Raw genomic sequence first — 17936 nt, 5'->3', positions numbered from 1 at the left:
TACACCAACTTGTACAAATAGGAAAAAGACATTTTGTACATTGAGATGATGATGACTTTTCTATGTTCAAAAGAGATTTCTTCTATATAATTTGTTACGGAATTGGGAGAAAAACAAATAGCAACAGAAACAAAGAAAACGAAGAACAAACACACAATTTACGTGGAAACCCTTGACGGGAAAAACCATGGGCAGGGAGAAGCAAATCCAATATCGAAAGATTGGTACAAAGGTGAGCCAAAATCGAGATACCCTAAAAACCCCAATTACAGCCGAACAAATATATATATATATATATATAGTACGGAAGAAACCCTAAAATTGAATAGGTCCATACCGCGGGGGCGCTGCCCCCACACCCCCGTCGAGCTCAGTGGTGGGCTACGGTCTCGGGTCTATCGGCCCGAGACCTCCGCTTCCACCACAGAGCCCCAAATTTTTCTCCAAAATTAGTTTCACCAAATGGGTCGCACCGCGAGCTTTTCAGGTCGGGTCAACAAGAATTCGGGTCACTAACTCTAACATAATTATACAATAAATCAAAGACTTTTTTTCTTGATCATCATTTACAAGAATTAAATCTAGGTAACCAAATTTAAATCACCTGGAATTCTGTTATTATTCGCTAGTCATTGGTTTTTTATATATTTACTTCCTCATGAAGCAGTAAATTAACCAAGTCCAAGGTGCAAAGAAATTAAACGTTTCACTTTTGGATCTATATATATATATATATATATATCATCGTAACTAAAGAGGAGGAGAAAAAGAAGAAGAAGAAGAAGAAGCTATGGTTGGACAGGTAATGCTTTTTCATATTGTTTTGCTTTCATGGCCGATCATTCATACGGTAGCATTAGGAGGAGCCATAGCCAAGCCTGGTTGTCCTTCGGATTGCGGAAACAACGTAAGCATTCCCTTTCCTTTCGGGATCGGAGCTGGCTGTTATGTTGATGAATGGTTTGAAATTGTCTGCAACAACTCCGCTAATAGACCTTTACTGAAACGAACCAACCTGGAGGTGCTCAACGTTTATACCAGTGACTATACTACGTCTTCATCGGGACAAATCTCAAGCAGCAAGGTAAGTTAGTAAATATTGATTTTGTGAAAATCACAATTTTCTTGCAGACATGTTTGCAACATGCAAATCTGTTATTAATTTTACTAGGAATGAATTGGGAATTTTGGTTTGGACTGAAAATGGTAGAGCTGATAGCCGCTTTATAGAAAACAGAACTCCTTACAAAAAAAAAAGTATAATATTTACTGATGATAGAGAACTATGTCACTAAAGCGTTTTGTTACCAAAAATTCATTGATTCCATAGAGCCCACGTCGCTCCCAGACTATGTTCTAGAATTATGTATATGTACTTGCGCTTAGCCTCCGTACAGTAACTTGGCTTCCATTATTTTTGTCACAAAAAGGTTATAGATATATATCTTCAAAGCTTTGGAATTCAACCAAGTCTTGGGCCACATATCTAGCTTTATATGAACCAACATGTATAATTATAACATTGTAGAAACTATGCAAGTTTCATTCTAACATAGATTACATATTGGATTCCAACAGCTGAAGGTCAGATACCCAATAAGTTTCCAGAATTGCACAGGCAAAGAAAGCCATAAACCTGATTTAAACTTGACAGGAAGCCCCTTTATGTTTTCGGTGACCGACAACATATTTACTGCCGTTAGTTGCGACGTTCATGCCACTATCTCTTCATCGAATGTGGAAGGAGCAGAAATTTCAGCAGGGTGCAAATCCATCTGTTCAAATTCAACAAATAATAATAATAGTAGCTGCAATGGCCTGAATTGCTGCCAAACCACCATTCATTCTTTTGTGGAAACCTTTACCACCACTTTCGAAACTACGGGCACAGATAGAGATAAAGCATGCAAATATGCATTCGTGATGGACCAGAATTGGTTTGGCTCGTCAAACACTATATGAGTTTTGTGGACATTGGAGATATGGACGATGTTCCTGTGACTCTTGATTGGAGCCTACATTATTCGGAAAATGAAATTTTCGGAACAGAGTTTGCCGCTAAAAACTCATTGACCTATAGTTGCTATGAATCCAATTCTACCTTTTCATTTATAATTGGAAAATTCCTTGTATGTCAATGCTTTAATGGCTTTGAAGGAAACCCTTATCTTCCTGGCGGATGTCAAGGTAAGAACCTCCCTCAATTAAGTTCTCCAATACGGAAGTATTAACTCAAACTATATCTTCCTCTGTTTTTTTCTGAAATAGATATATAAGTAGAATTCTTACGTGGAAATTTTTTTTTCTTCTTTTTCAACATCTAATGCTTATGTTCGTAATTATATATTAGATATCGATGAATGCAAAGAACATTCTGGATTTTTGTGTGGAAGCGGTGCAACTTGTGTGAACACGTTTGGGTCGTATGAGTGCCCAAAGCCCAAGGTTAATATTGTCCTTATAGGTATGTCTCCTTTTCTTTTAAATTTAAAACTTTTTTGTTTTTTTTTTTTTTTGGCTACAAAAATTCAAGACATGTTTATATATACTATACGTAATCCAATCGGAACAATCCAATAGAAAAAATTACTGTTTAATATATGATTTTTATTGGTTGAAAGGAATTTTTATTATTTTATTATAGAATTTTAGCTTCTTTTATTGGCTGGCAGATTTGATGTTTAAGAAGAGATTAATAAGAAAAAAAAGCCCCGCTAGAAAAATAAGACAAGAAATTAATTAGATAAGTAAGACAGTATTTATTAATAAATATCTCTCGCAAAGTGAGGGGTGATGGCAAAGAGTTGAGTAAGCAATGTATATGCATCCATGCATAGTCAATCTTGATATGCTTTTTATTGTACAAATAAATAAGAAAATTTATACAGTAAAACTAGTATTTTCTCAAAAATAAAATTCTCCACCTCCAATGTCAATATATATATATATATATATATATATATTAAAGTATGAATCTTTAAAGACCACAGGAAAAGATATTAGGGTAGAAGTAAAGTTTTCTTATAGCTTATTTACCTTAGTTATTAATTATTTAATTTGTGATATTTTAGATTAAATTGACATTAAAATAAATGTCACTGTATTAAGATTTTCTTGTATAGTAATCAATTTAATAGCAACTATAAAAGATATGTTAAGTATATTTGATAGTATTTTAAAATGTTATTTAAGTATATTCACAGCATTTGAAAATGTTATAGATTTCTATAGCATTTGAAAATATTATTGTAAAGTAAAATTTTATCCAACATGTAAAAAATAGATTGAAAATACTATTGTTTTATATTATTAATGACATTTTTTTAAAATGCTATAATCGTAAGCTATAAAATACCATATGTGTTGTAGTGATATATTGGGAGAAGATGCCCAACACATGGAATTAGAAATTATTATTTTTGAGTTGCAAATTAAAATTTAAATAAAAGACTTGTAGCACAACCTCTTATAAAGGCTAAAGGAAGTAGGCCAAGAATTATTGGTTACTTTAACGGCGTCACTTATTTTGCATGCTGATTAGTGCCATCTAAGTCTGATTTTTTTTATCCCTTAAATTATTTTGATAAGAGAAAAACTAGCTCGACGATTTAATGTGTACTTGAGTTTTGCATAGGTGTCGGCAGTGGTCTTGGAGCATTGTTTCTACTTATTATTGGCGCACGGTGTTTATACAAATCCATAAAGAAAAGAAAAGCCATTAAACGTAGAAAGCAGCTCTTCAAACAAAATGGTGGTCTATTGCGAACCAGGTTGTTCAATTCAAAAGAGTTACAGAAAGCCACTGACAACTTCAACCTAGACCGAGTTCTAGGTCAGGGAGGCCAACCTAGACCGAATTCATTAATGAGGTTATCATTCTTTCCCAAATTAACCATAGGAATGTGGTTAAACTACTTGGATGCTGTTTAGAGACCCAAGTTCCACTTCTTGTTTATGAATTCATATCCAATGGTACACTTTCCCAGTATATTCGTGACCAAAATGAGGAATTTCTTTTTACATGGGAAATTCGCTTACGAATTGCAACAGAAATTGCTGGAGCTCTTTCCTATTTACACTCCGCAGCTTCCTTTCCCATTTACCACCGAGACATCAAATCATCAAACATACTCTTAGATGAAAAGTTGAGAGCAAAAATAGCAGATTTTGGAACTTCAAAATCAGTAGCCATTGACCAAACACATGTTACTACAATGGTACATGGTACATTTGGCTATTTGGACCCTGAGTATTTCCAAACAGGCCAATTTACGGATAAGAGTGATGTTTATAGCTTCGGTGTGGTGATTGTTGAGCTCTTGACAGGACAAAAACCAATTTGTTTAAAGAGGCTAGAAGAAGGACGAAGTCTAGCAACTTATTTCATCATGTGCATGGAGGAGAATCGTTTATTTGATATAATTGATCCTCAAATCGTCAAGGAGGGAAAAAAATGAAGAGATGTTGGAAGTTGCTAATCTTGCAAAAAGATGCTTGTATTTGAATGGAAGATACCGACCTACAATGAAAGAAGTGGCAACGGAGTTGCAGGCCATTCAGAAGTCAATCAAAACTGTTGCTGATCAACAGAGTTATGAAGAAGTTGAATATGTGAGAACTGAAATAAGAGAGCCTTGGGATGTTTCCACCATAATTGGGTCAAACGAATTGCCACTGTTGTCTAAATAAAAATTACTTTTTTACTTTTCTTCAATATTCATTTTCATTCTCCGTTTCCTAATGTGACTTACTCGAAATATGTATAGCAAGTTGTTTGAATTTTTGAAGATACATCTATGTTTCAATTCAAGGAATAAGATATATTCAAATTTTGTTAAATAAATATTAACCCTATCTATTAGCACCATCTGACTTGGAGTTTATTAGTTTCTATAAATCAAAGTGTTATAAATATGAACAGATAATATATTCCTTTATTATAAGTATTCAGAACAAATAAAATAATTGTAACACAATATTTAAATTTAGTGAAACAAAATTACAAATATCAAATATTCAGAACCTGGTAAAATTAGAAAAATCCACAGAAATTGATCTGGATTCAAGGACTATGTTTCATAGGGGATAGATATATTCATCTCACACAGTGCAAATGATCCTAAAATGACTGTCTTCCAAGATACAATGTATCAATTGGAGTTTTGAAATTAAGCACCTCTGAAACTCCCTACTACGAACATAATCTATGAATTTCCTCAATCACGCTACAAACTTAAACTTTCTAAGAAATATAGGAGAAGAAGATAGAAAATATTGTATTATTTTCTATTTGGTGTTTGGTGGGTTCAACTCTGAGAGAGAACCCCTTATCCATATAGCCCACAAGAATAAGAGGAGATACAAAACTTTTTTAATGCAAATTTAAAAACATTTTTAATACAAATTAAAAAAAAAAGGTCAAATAACTCCATTACAAATTCATTCAAAACTTTTGTAACTCCTCAGTTAAAAGCCAATAAAAATGGCTGTTACAGGACGTTTTTTAACACAAAGAATAACGTATATGTCCTACCATGCAATTATGCTTCCGGAGATCCATTATGCATCAGTTGATAGATATTAAACATTGTATCACCTTGAGTACTACAACCCAACAGAGAAATTATGTAAGCTGAATTTTACTTCACAAATCCACTTCATTATGCAATTCCAAAGGGTGTACTAGATCAATAAAAGATACAAGAAAATTTCAGAAGAAGAAAAAATTATCATAACTTTTCCAGAAAGAAAAAAATAGTACCTCAAAATTTTCTCTTTGCATCCCACAGTCTAGCTTCTGATCATGACGATAGTAACCTGACTACTTTCTTCTAGTGACACTTCCTAGGCATTTTGGAAACTGCTAATATAAGATAAAAAAAGTTAAAGAGGATATGCTGCTAAATATCCCCAACAGATTTAGCTAAATTCAATGAAGTTTAACTAGAGAGATACCAAAATCAACACAAAATATAAAACATTGCCAACAAATTCAAAAACAGAGACTGTAAACTTTTTAATTACCCAAAAGCCTCGAGAGGAATCTACCGGGCAGAAAATTTAGATATTGGAATAATATACCCAAAAATGATATCCATACAACATGAATGCATATCTAAACATAAAAGAGACCATAAAAAGGATCAACTAAATTCATAGTAACTTACAGCCAGTAAAGGATATGTAAACTAAAATTCTTTTTGAAAGAGATGATCAATGTAGAGAGACCTTGAAGGCGCTTACGAAGCCAGAGCCAAGTGCTTGCGTTTTGCCACTGGCAATTATTATTAATATGTTTTTATTGAATATTAGAATATCTTCGATGACATTGCATTTTGCCATTGCAATTATTCCTGTGTCAATAAGAAACACAAATTTTAGGGTTGAAACAAGTGCCATTTGGCTGCATAAATGTTGTATCTTGCAATTATTTTAAGAGATAATTTCACATCCTTAATTCCCTTTGTACTTCAAAAGTTGTGCACGGCTAATTACTTTTTCTTATTTCATTTGGAAACTCCTTAGTAGTTTGAATTTTTATGCATACTATTTTTTTTTCTTTTTTTTTTCAATTTCTTTATTATAATTTTTTTTTTTTGAGAATACAGTATAAAATTAGACAAAACATTTTAAGTTAATAATAAACCAGAAAAATAAAATTCTCCATCTCATTAGCAGACTAAAATTTAATATTTGGATTTTATAGTGATAATATTTAAATTATAACGTATTTAGAAATTAATTTTTTGAGCTTTTAATTATTATTATTTTTTGTGAACTCTTCAAATAGCCTTTTCACATTATTGTTTTTTATTAACTTGAAAAGATATAATATATCATTTTAATTATTTTCTCGTTCTGCCCATAAATTTTCATCCAATTTAATTTATTTTTTATACTTAAAAAGGGAAAATAATTGCAAATAGTGAAAAATTCAAAAAGAAGTTTATGCTAAAGGTAACATTGTCAGAGTATACTTTGACAATGTATACTATATGCGAAAATTTTCAAACTATTAAGGGAACTTTCTATAAAAAAAGCAAAAATAATAGGGTAAATGTACAAAACTTTCAAACTAGAAGGGAAGCTTATAAAATTATTCATAACTTTTTTTTTATTATAATTAAAAATTATAAGCAGGAATGATCTTAATTTTTAGCGAATGATGGATTGCCACTTCTCCAATTAACCGAAAATAGAAGAATATATATTTTAGGGGTACAAGCAGGTTACACAGGATAATCTTAAGAAACATATGATAAATTAAACTTAATATTATGCATATCATGAAAATTTTTCTACTAAACTAAAATTATAAATTGAGTTAGCAACAGATTAAGGTCCGTATCTAATAACTTTCCGGAATTGCACAGGTAGGGAAACCCGTGAACGCAATTTGACAGGAACTCCTTTGTTATTTTCCAACTTCAACAAATTCACTGCAAGCTGCGATGTTCGTGCTTTGATGTTTTCATCAATTCTAGACTACGCTGAAATATCAATGGGGGTGCAAGTCCATCTTTTCAACAAATAATTATTAGATTTTACGGATCTAATTGTACATAATAAATTTCATTAAAATATATAAATTACTAATCTCCAAACACAGCCACTGATAAATTGAATCTTTAATCCTGCAAAATAGAAAACAACGTAAAGTAGTGCTTATGGACACACTATTCTCAAACCATTCTCAAATATCTAAAAATCCTAATCTCAAAATACCGTATGGCATATATCTGTTTGCTTGTCCTAGACTTTTTATAATCTCTGCAAATTAGATTTATCCATTAATTTTTAACACACACAAAATAATAATAATTTAATAATATAATAATAATAGAAAAAATATTGGTAGGCCAATGAGCTTATAAAGAGAGTTGATCCTCCAGTCCAATAGGTCAACTGGAGTTTTATGGAGAGTGTGTGATCAAAAGCTTTACTACAAAATAATAAAATAAATCAGTCCCATTAATGGCACAAATAAGCCCTGTAAGTGAGTAATTGATCATGCTAAGTGCACAAATTATTTATTTAATGAACATTCTCCCACTTGGACTGCAAGGTTGAGCTTTGACTCATGCATGGTTGTGAAGTGCTCGTCGATACTAGTCCGTAGACTAGCGGCACGTCCGATTTGGACATGTGGTTTGAAAGTTATGGACCTGTAGAGTTTTTCAAATACCGTATTATTTTAATATTTTTTTTTTTTAAACGCGTAATGATGTGCCACGTGTGACTTATTGAAGGTGACCATGTGTCACCATGTTGGGAAGCCACATGTCAACCATGTGTAAAATCAAATTATTTTTATTATTATTTTAAATAATAATATTATTATTAATATTGTTTAATTATTTTTAATTTTATTTATTTTTCTTTTCTTTTCTTTTTCTTTTTCTTTTTCTTTTCTTTTCCCCACGTGGGAAAACACCCTTCTTTTTTCTTTTTTTCTTTTTTCTTTTTTTCTTTTTTCTTTTTTTTTTTTTCCTTCTTCTTCCCCGAGCATCAAAACACACACGCACAGTTTTTTTTTTTCTCCCACCGGCCGTCCCTCTCTCTCTCCTTGCTGCACTTTTTCCGGCCACCCATACACTACACGCGCCGGCCACCGGTGTAGCCCGCCACCTCGCGACCTCGGCCACCAAATTTCCCGACCAGCCGCCGCCGGACGCGCCCAGATCGGGCCGGCGAAGTCGCGGCGGCGAGGTGAAATTTTTCCGGTGATTCTCGCCGTTTCCGACAACCAAGCCCATCCCATACCTCTATCCCACTATTTTCGACCCCTCTGAGTGCATTTCCGGGGTTAGTTTGCCCAAAATCCCCACCGTTTGAAAGATCCCTCAAGATAAAAACCGGCCGAAGCTTCCCAACCAAATTCCGGCCACCTCCGGCGGAATTGGGGTCGATGGAGACCGGATTGGTGATCCTCGTCCCACGAGCTTCGATTCGGTATATTATTCGACCATTTTGGTTAACATTTGCGTTTAAACCCCTCGGGTACCGGGTATTATTTACCCGATTAAAATATTAATTTATTTGACTGTGTGTGAATTTTGTTTTAGGAGCACCGGTGAGTCGTGGAATTGATCCCGTGGTGGATCATGGGTTAATTGCGTGCTCCAGGTGAGTGACCCTGTAACACCCCGTCCCAAATCGCACCGGAATCCGTGCACGTTGACCGTTGACCGTTGACCGAAGGGGTCAAAAGTTGACTTTTTGACTCGGTGGGAATTGCGAGATGACTAGGGTACCGTGGCGAAGTGCACGATGCCACGAGTTCGTAGACTGGTAGCACGTCGAAAACGGAGCTACGGTTTGAAAGTTATGGACGAAACAAGTTGCGGTCCAAACTGTCCAAGGGGTGCCGGAGTTGACTTTTTGTTTATGGGGAATTGAGCTTTGACTCATGCATGGTTGTGAAGTGCTCGTCGATACGAGTTTACAGACTAGCGGCACGCTCAAAACGGACATCCGGTTAAAAAGTTATGGACGTTTGAAGTTTACCGGATACCGTATTATTTTAATTTTTTTTTTGGGTCGGTGAACAGTGAAATGCCACGTGTCAACTTCTGATTGGTCCACGTGGCATGAACAGTGTCACACAAGGGTTTTTATTTGTTAAAATTCTCGGGGAAGAGAGAGAAGAGAGAGAAAGAGAGAGAGGAGAGAGAAAGAGAGAGAGAGAGCCACCGCCGGCCACCGGATTTTGCCACTGTTCCGGCTGAGTTACTGTACACGCGCCGGACAGAAAGCTTGCCCACCTCATTTCCGGCAAAACCTCCAAATTTCACGGCGAACGGCCGCCGGACGCGCCCGGATCGGACGTCCGAAGTTTGGCGGCGATTTTTCCCCTCCACCGCCGGCCACCGCGAATCGGCATTGTTCCGGCCACTTTCCGGCCACACGCGCCTGACAGCCTTGATCCTCTCCTCAAGTCCGGCCTACCCACCAAAAATCACGGCCATCGGACCACCGACGCGCCGGGATCGGAGCGTTTTCCGGCGAGGGGTCGAAAATCTTCAAACGGTAATTTCTCCGCCGTCCGACCTCCGTTTTGCTCACCGTCGGTCCCGTTGGATTGCTCTCCTCACGATCTACAAATCTGCAAAATGTCACAGCCAACGGCCACCGCCAGAAAATACTGTTCCGGTGACCGTTGCCGGTGACGTGGCGGCCCGCCGGAAATTACTGTTCCGGCGAGTACCCAAAAATTCCGGCCAGCTGGATGTCCGCAGTGTTCGACCTCCTGAACCCAAATCCGACTTCCGTTTCCGCCAATTCGCGACGGTTTGGGAGAATTGCGGAGCCGAAACTCGAAAAGCTTTCCGGCGAGATTCCGACCCCGTCGGGTTCGATCACCGGAAAGTAAGACCGAATCCGTGATCCTCATCACGCGAGCTTCGATTCGGTATATAACTCGTAACCCTTAGATGTCGCTTGGTGTTCGCTCCCCGGATATCTATTTGGGAATTACACGAATAAAATATTAATATTTTTGGTTTGTGCACTGTGGTTGTTTAGGTGCACGCGCGAGTAGTGGAGTGGATCCCGAGGAGGATCTTAGTTGATTTGCGCTCTCCAGGTGAGTGACCCACCTTCAAAAATTATTTTGGGCAATTAATTAAATTTAATTGGTATTTAATTTAGTATTTAATTATGCTCATGTGGTGTGGTTTAATTATGATTTTAATGCGGTTTAATTTAAATTATTTGTTATGCATGAGCAAGGTATGTTTCGGTATTAATTTTACGTGGTTTCAAATGTGATTTCTCGAGCATAATTGGGTTAAATATTTTGTGAAAATATTTGGTTAAATTTTATAATTTATGCCCGCGGTATTTTTATGGTTGCATTTCGTATTTCGAGAAATTGTGGTTTGTTGGTTATCAATTGATTCGTACCGGGTTATTAAATAAAAATATGTGGGATGGTGTTTGTGAAAAATTTGGTATACTTCCCACGGTGGTTTTTTGGAAAAACGGTACGGTTGGTTGTTTATGTTAATTTTTAGACGCACTCATACAGTATTGGTGTTCTGGTGTATGGTGTATGGACACGTGGTAGTGCGCGGTTATTATCTGGTTTAGCGCACGGTTATTACTTCACCCGTGAGTTGCCATTGGACCGTGGGCAGGCAAGGTTATTGTTGCGCACAGCCGCCCCCCTCCTTGGCCGGGTGATGGTTTTTAGCAGTCGGTACTGTCGGGACGCCGAAGTGACCACTGCAGGTTTCTCTCTTTAACCTCCCGCCAGTCGATGCTCGGGACGCTGGGTATCGGAGGGCATCACCGGTATATGGTGTGGTGCGTCAGGTGTAATTGTCGGTGTAATTGCAAATAAGGGTTTAAACCCCAAAGGTGTTCAAAATTTTATTTATTATAATTTATTATATTTTTATTATATATTTGGGGTATGTATTTATTTAATTGTTGTTATTAAATTATTTAATCCCTTGGTTTTTGGGAGGTATGCACATTGGGTTTTGCGAAAAGGTTTTAAAAAGGGAACATTTCAAACGGAGCGATTGGTGAGAGTTTTGAGGGAAATCATTATTTTCCAAAGGTTATTATTATTTATTATTAATTGTTGGTATTTGTTCCACTCCTTAATTGTTATTATTTTATTATTATTATCAAAAGGTGTTCAGTAGTTCGGGTTACTCACGGAGATGATTAGCATCTCACACTCTTAAATTCCGTTCCCTTAGGTGCAAGTGGTGGTAGACGTTCTTCCGGAGCGAACCAAGTTTTCCGCTGCTGTTGTGTTTCGAGAAGTTTCTTTGTACTCTTTCATTTCAGTGTATTATTTCTTTTCAGCCTTGTTGTATTTCTGTTGTTTAGCACTTCTTAAAGCTCTGTATACTATTGGAATACTTCTGTTTTATTTATGCACTGGACTGTTGTTGCTTTGAGAAGTGCTGGAATTTGTGGAAATCAGTTTATAGTTTGTGGGAGGAATAAGGGGATGTTTTTAGAATTGTGATTTCAGTACAGGTAAATTGTGGTAAGTAAATCCCTTAGGGGAGGCTCTGTCGGATTTTCCTTTGGAGGGTCCGGTAGGGTTTCCCTGGGATCAGGGCTGTCTAGGGTTCCGGGAAAGGAATTCTGGACGGGTCCTGACAGACCCACCTTTAAAAATGTTTTTGGGGTAATTAATTGTATTTATGTGGTATTAATTTGATATCTGTAAATTGTGCTCATGTGGCGTATTTTAAATACAATCGGGAAAAATATTATTTTATATATATATTTACCCATTGGTGCTAAATGAAATTTTGGGGTCATTAAGAAATTCCCGATTATTATTTTATTGTGATTAAATGGTATTTATTACACATGAGCAAGTATTTTCAGTAATTGATGGTGTCTGGATTTTATATTATTTTTGGGCAATTAATTATGTTTAATTGGTATTTAAATTATGCTCATGTGGTGCGATTTAATTATGGTTTTATTGTGGTTTAATTTATTTATTATGCATGAGCAAAGTGTATTTTGGTAGTATTTGTACGTGGTTTCAGTATTAATTTTTCGGGCATAATTGGGTTAAATATTTTACGAAAATATTTGTTTAAATTTTATAAATTATGCCCGCGGTATTTTTATGGTTGCATCTCGTACTTTGAGGAAATTGTGGTTTTTTGGTTATCAATGTTTCGTACCGGGTTATTGAATAAAAATATGTGGGATGGTAAGTGTGAGAATTTAATGTATTTCCCACGGTAAATTTTGGAAAACGGTACAGTTGGTTATTTATGTTTATTTTTAGACGCACTCATACAGTATTGGTGTTCTGGTGTATGGTGTATAGACACGTGGTAGCACGCGGTTATTATGTGGTTTAGCGTGTGGTTATTACTTCACCCGTGAGTTGCCATTGGACCGTGGGCAGGCAAGTTTGTTATTGGCCACAGCCGCCCCCCTCCTTGGCCGGGTGATGGTTTTAGCAGCGGTACTGTCGGGACGCCGAAGTGACCATTGCAGGTTTCTCTCTTTAACCCCCCCGCCAGTCGGTGCTCGGGACGCTGGGTATCGGAGGGCATCACCGGTATATGGTGTGGTGCGTCGGTGTAAATTGCAAATAATGTTTTAAACCCCAAAGGTATTCTAAAATTATTTATTATAATTTATTGCAGTTTATTTATATTTGGGGTATGTATTTATTTATTTATTTGTTGTTATTAAATTATTGGTCCCTTGGTTTTCGGGAAGTATGAATATCGGGTTTTGTGAAAATGTTTTAAAAGGGGAACATTTCCAATGGAGCGAATAGTGAGGGTTTTGAGAGAAATTATTATTTCCAACAATTGTTTATTTATTTATTTATTTAATTAATTGTTCGGTATTGATTTATTAAATCCTTTTATTTGGTATATTATTATATTAAAGGTGTTTTGTAGATAGGGTCACTCACTGAGATGATTAGCATCTCACACTCTTAAATTCCGTTCCCCTAGGTCCAGGTTGGAGACGTTGATTGCCCGGGGAGAGCCCAACGTCTCAGTTCGTTGCCGAAGGTTCAAGAAGTTTTTCTTCCCTTTTTCCTCTTGAACTTGTATTGTTTCTTTATCTGTCATTTTATAAATTTCACATGTTTCTGCTTAATGCTATGTATACTGTATTGGACGTGTAGTTGTTCTTTATGCACTGGGTTACTGCTGTTGTTTTATTTTGAAGTGCTGCAATTTGTGGAATCAATTTGTAGTTTGTGGGAGGAATAAGGGGATGAGTTTAGAAGTGTGTTTTCAGTGCAGGTAAATTGTGGTAAGTAAATCCCTTAGGGGAGGCTCTGCCGGATTTTCCGTTGAAGGGTCCAGTAGGGTTTCCCTAGGATCAGGGCTTGTCTAGGGTTCCGGGGAAGGAATTCTGGACAGGTCCTGACACCGACAGGGCATAATAATATACTAGACTGGGCAATAGAGATTCTCTCAGTAAATCTCCCAAAACATGATACCATTTCAACTGAGCACTTTACATGCAATAAACTTAGTTTAGGTAGTAAAGATTTATCTAACCATGTGCAATCTCCCAACACACAATACCATTTCATTCGAGCACATTGTGTATCGACAGGGTACAACAATATACCCAAACTAAATAGTAGGGATTCATTATGGTACCTGTGGATCAACATACACATAGACATAGACTAAAAGTTTCAATAGGCCTGTAAATATAAGGAATAATAATATGTGTAATAAATCATCTTATAAATAAATAATGATCCACACATAACAATGTATAAAAATACTCAAATAAATAAATAATACTCAACATGAATATTACTGCAGAGAATATAACAAACTCCCACTCACCTATAGCAGTCTCAACTGCCTAACAATTCCATAGGAGACACATGCTTCTCAAATATACCTACTGGTAAGGCCTTGGTCAGTGGATCTGCCACTATACTATAAGTAGACATGTGAACTACGGTAATGACACCCTCTTCAACTTTCTTCTTTACAATAAAATATTTTATATCAATGTACCTAGTACTAGGGGTACCTTTTAAATTATTGGAGAAAGATATTGCTGCAGTGTTGTCACAATACATCATAATAGACCTCTCAATGGAGTCAACCACTCCCAAATCACTAATAAAATTCTGAAGCCAAACTGCATGACAAGTAGCCTCATAACATGCCAAATACTCTGCTTTCATCGTCGAAGTTGCTGTCACAGATTACTTAGTACTCCGCCAAGACACAGCACCTCCTGCCATGATAAATATATACCCAGTGGTAGATTTCTTATCATCCACACAGCCTTTATAATCTTCATTACTGTAACCAACAACATCAAGGGAGTTGGTACGACGATATGTCAACATATGATCTTTAGTACCCTGAAGATACCTAAAGACCTTCTTAACTGCTTGGTAATGAATAGGACTAGAATTACTCATAAATCTACTAAGCACACCCACAGCAAATGCTATATCAGGCTATGTACAAACTTGAACAGACATCAAACTATCCACTACTAACTAATAGCGAACATTTCTCATCGCCATCCTTTCTTTATCATTCTCGGGACATTGATCCTTAGAAAACCTTTCATCATTCGTGACTGGTACACTTTCAGGAAAACAATTATGCATATCAAATCTATTAAATATAGGCTTTCTGAGACAATTGCAACACATAATTATTCCTATCTCGAACGATCTTGATGTCCAAAACAAAAGAAGCCTCATCAAGATCTTTCATGTCAAAACGAATTTTCATGGCTGATCACTAAAAATGCACTACCATCACTAAGAATTGTTGCAAGCATCACTCTTTATTTTCCATCTTGGTATGTTTCTTTTAGCGCTATTCACTTTCGCTTTGTCTGCCATGTGAGGCACCTTTGATAGAAGTGAAAGACTATCCCAACAAAATCTAGAAAAGTAATGAGTATTGTGATTGTCTTACGCTAAAAAGTAGAGATGAGGATAAGTATTTGAGTATTGTGATTGTCTTGCCGTCAAAAAGTAGAGATGAGTAAAATGAAGGTCAATAAAGAAGAAGAAAAGGGCAGAGGGATCTGGATCATCTGGTAAAAGTAAGATCGGAAAGTTTTCATTGAACCTATTTCACAGCTGATTCAATCTTTTACATCATACCAATTAGAATACAGAGTAAGCTGGTTTTAGGATTATGCGACAGTTATTAAATTCTAAAATTATAAAATTATATAAGTTGCACTTTGTCATACGAAATTATAATATTATGCAATAATTATCAAATTTTAAAATTATAAAATTGTTTAAAATTGATTCAATTTTTAATAGTAGTGCTAAAATTAATGGTACTGATCTCAATATAACGTCAGTATTATTGTTGATGTCATAATGTTTGTTAGAAATAATTTTTTTTAAAAGAATTTGAATAAATATATTTGTTATTTTTCCACTTTATATTTGTGGTTTTGTATTTGAAAAATTACATGCATTCCTTTTTTATTTAAATTAAAATATCCATAATCATAATTAAATAGTTTTAAATCTAAAACTAGATCAAAAAAATAAAAATTAACATAAAATTGAAATTTTTGATCTAATAAAACTAATTTTACCAGATTAAAAAGTAAAAATACTTTTTTATGTCCGAACCAAAAGAAAAGGACCGAAATATGAAAATTAAAATTAGACCAAAAATTTAAAAATAAAATAAACAATTTTTTGGTCCAATTTTAACAAAATTCATTTTTCGAGTTTTTTTTTAAATTTCATTTCTTATTTTTCTATTTTTTATTTGAAAAATCATATATGTCCATTTTTATTTAAATTAAAATATCCACAATCATAATTAAAAAATTTTAAATCTAAAATTAGATAAAAAAAATAAAAATTTAAATAAAATTATAATCTGTGGTCTAGTAAAAATAATTTAATTAAACCAAAAGTAAAAATGGAAAAATAAAATAATTCCAATATTTTTTTATACTTTATTTTTTTAAAATTATTTTTTTAAAATTTTTGGTCTAATTTTTATTTTCGTATGTTGGTATATATATAAATATATATATTTTGGGTATGAGCATAAAAAAGTATTTTTAATTTTGGGTCTATAAAATTATTTTTAGTAGACCAGAAATTTCAATTTTATTTTAATTTTAATTTTTGATATAATTTCAGGTCTAAAAATATTTAATTATGATTGTCAGTATTTTAATTTAAATAAAAAAGGAATTCATATAATTTTTCAAATAAAAAAATTATAAATATAAAATAAAAAAATTAACAAATGTATTTTTTCAAAATTTTTTTAAATATATATTTTTTATTTTTAAAAAATAATTATGATATCATGTTAACATCAATACCATTAATTTTGACACCATTGTTAAAAATTAGATCAATTTGTAATGATTTTGATATTTCACAGTGTAATTTGTCTAAATTAAAAGTTTAAGGTTGAAATTGTACCATTTTAAAATTTTTTAATATTAAAGTGCAATTTACCATAGAATAAACTATTAAAGATCCAAAAAAAAAAAAATTAAAGTGTTTCAAGTAGTAAAATTAATATTGATTTCAATTTTCAATTGAGATAAATTGATTTGCTTTAGCATTCCCTGAGCCTTTCATCTGGGTCACGGGAAATGGCAGTCAAAATGGTAAGAATGGTTTCACTGTTGTTTTGGACTTTTAGTGAATTGATGGTAAATGGCAATTGGGCGGAGGCAATAAAAAATAAGGAGTAGAGGAGCAATATGGATTCTCCGACAAAAGGAAAATGACGAAATTTTATTTTGAGATGTTGATGATGTGATTGATTTTTTGTTTGTAATCATTCCAATGATTTTTTTTTTCTATTTTAATATTTCAAATCAGGTGTGATAAGTGTATATATATATATATATATATAAAACACTGTCGATAGTAGAAATCTTTTCAAAAGCCGCTTTCTAATAAAAAAATCTTTTTAAAAAGTAGTGGCATATATCGACCACGTATATATGCCATTATTTTTAAAAATAAAAGTAGTGGCATATATAAAAAAATATAAAAAGATATAAAAAAAGAATAACGATGATGTAAAGTTTCATAACTCTACACTGCGTAAGAGTATGATCATATGATTAAAGATGTTAGGAATTTGAATAATTAATGTCATATATATTTTATATATATTTTTTGTTTAGATGAGGACAAACTAGCTAGATATGACATCTAAAGAGGCGGAGCAAACTATCGTCCCCTTCATCTTGTAGATTTGAGGTTGTCAGGTTTAAGTGTGGCAAGTCCATCTGTGCCACGTGGTGCATGCGATATTGCATAATTGCTGTGACAGAGAGAACTACGAGGCTATATATTTGTATCTCACAAACTGTAGAAAAGGATAGTTGAAAACAGTAAAATTCTAATTACTGTGAGTATCAATATATAGACATAAATCCAATCTGAAAGGAGGAATTATTTTTAGTTCTTCCGTGCTCCCTCT

General features: G+C 34.3%; 1 pseudogene; it reads left to right on the top strand.

Annotated features, from left to right (window-relative positions):
• The first annotated feature begins 634 nt into the window (after positions 1-634).
• LOC107416605 (wall-associated receptor kinase-like 1) lies at positions 635-4779 on the top strand (annotated as a pseudogene).
• Positions 4780-17936: the final 13157 nt, after the last annotated feature.

The sequence above is a fragment of the Ziziphus jujuba genome, chromosome 4, assembly GCF_031755915.1.
Source record: "Ziziphus jujuba cultivar Dongzao chromosome 4, ASM3175591v1".
Classification (NCBI taxonomy): Eukaryota; Viridiplantae; Streptophyta; class Magnoliopsida; order Rosales; family Rhamnaceae; genus Ziziphus; species Ziziphus jujuba.
This window is presented reverse-complemented; position numbering and strand designations above follow the sequence as displayed.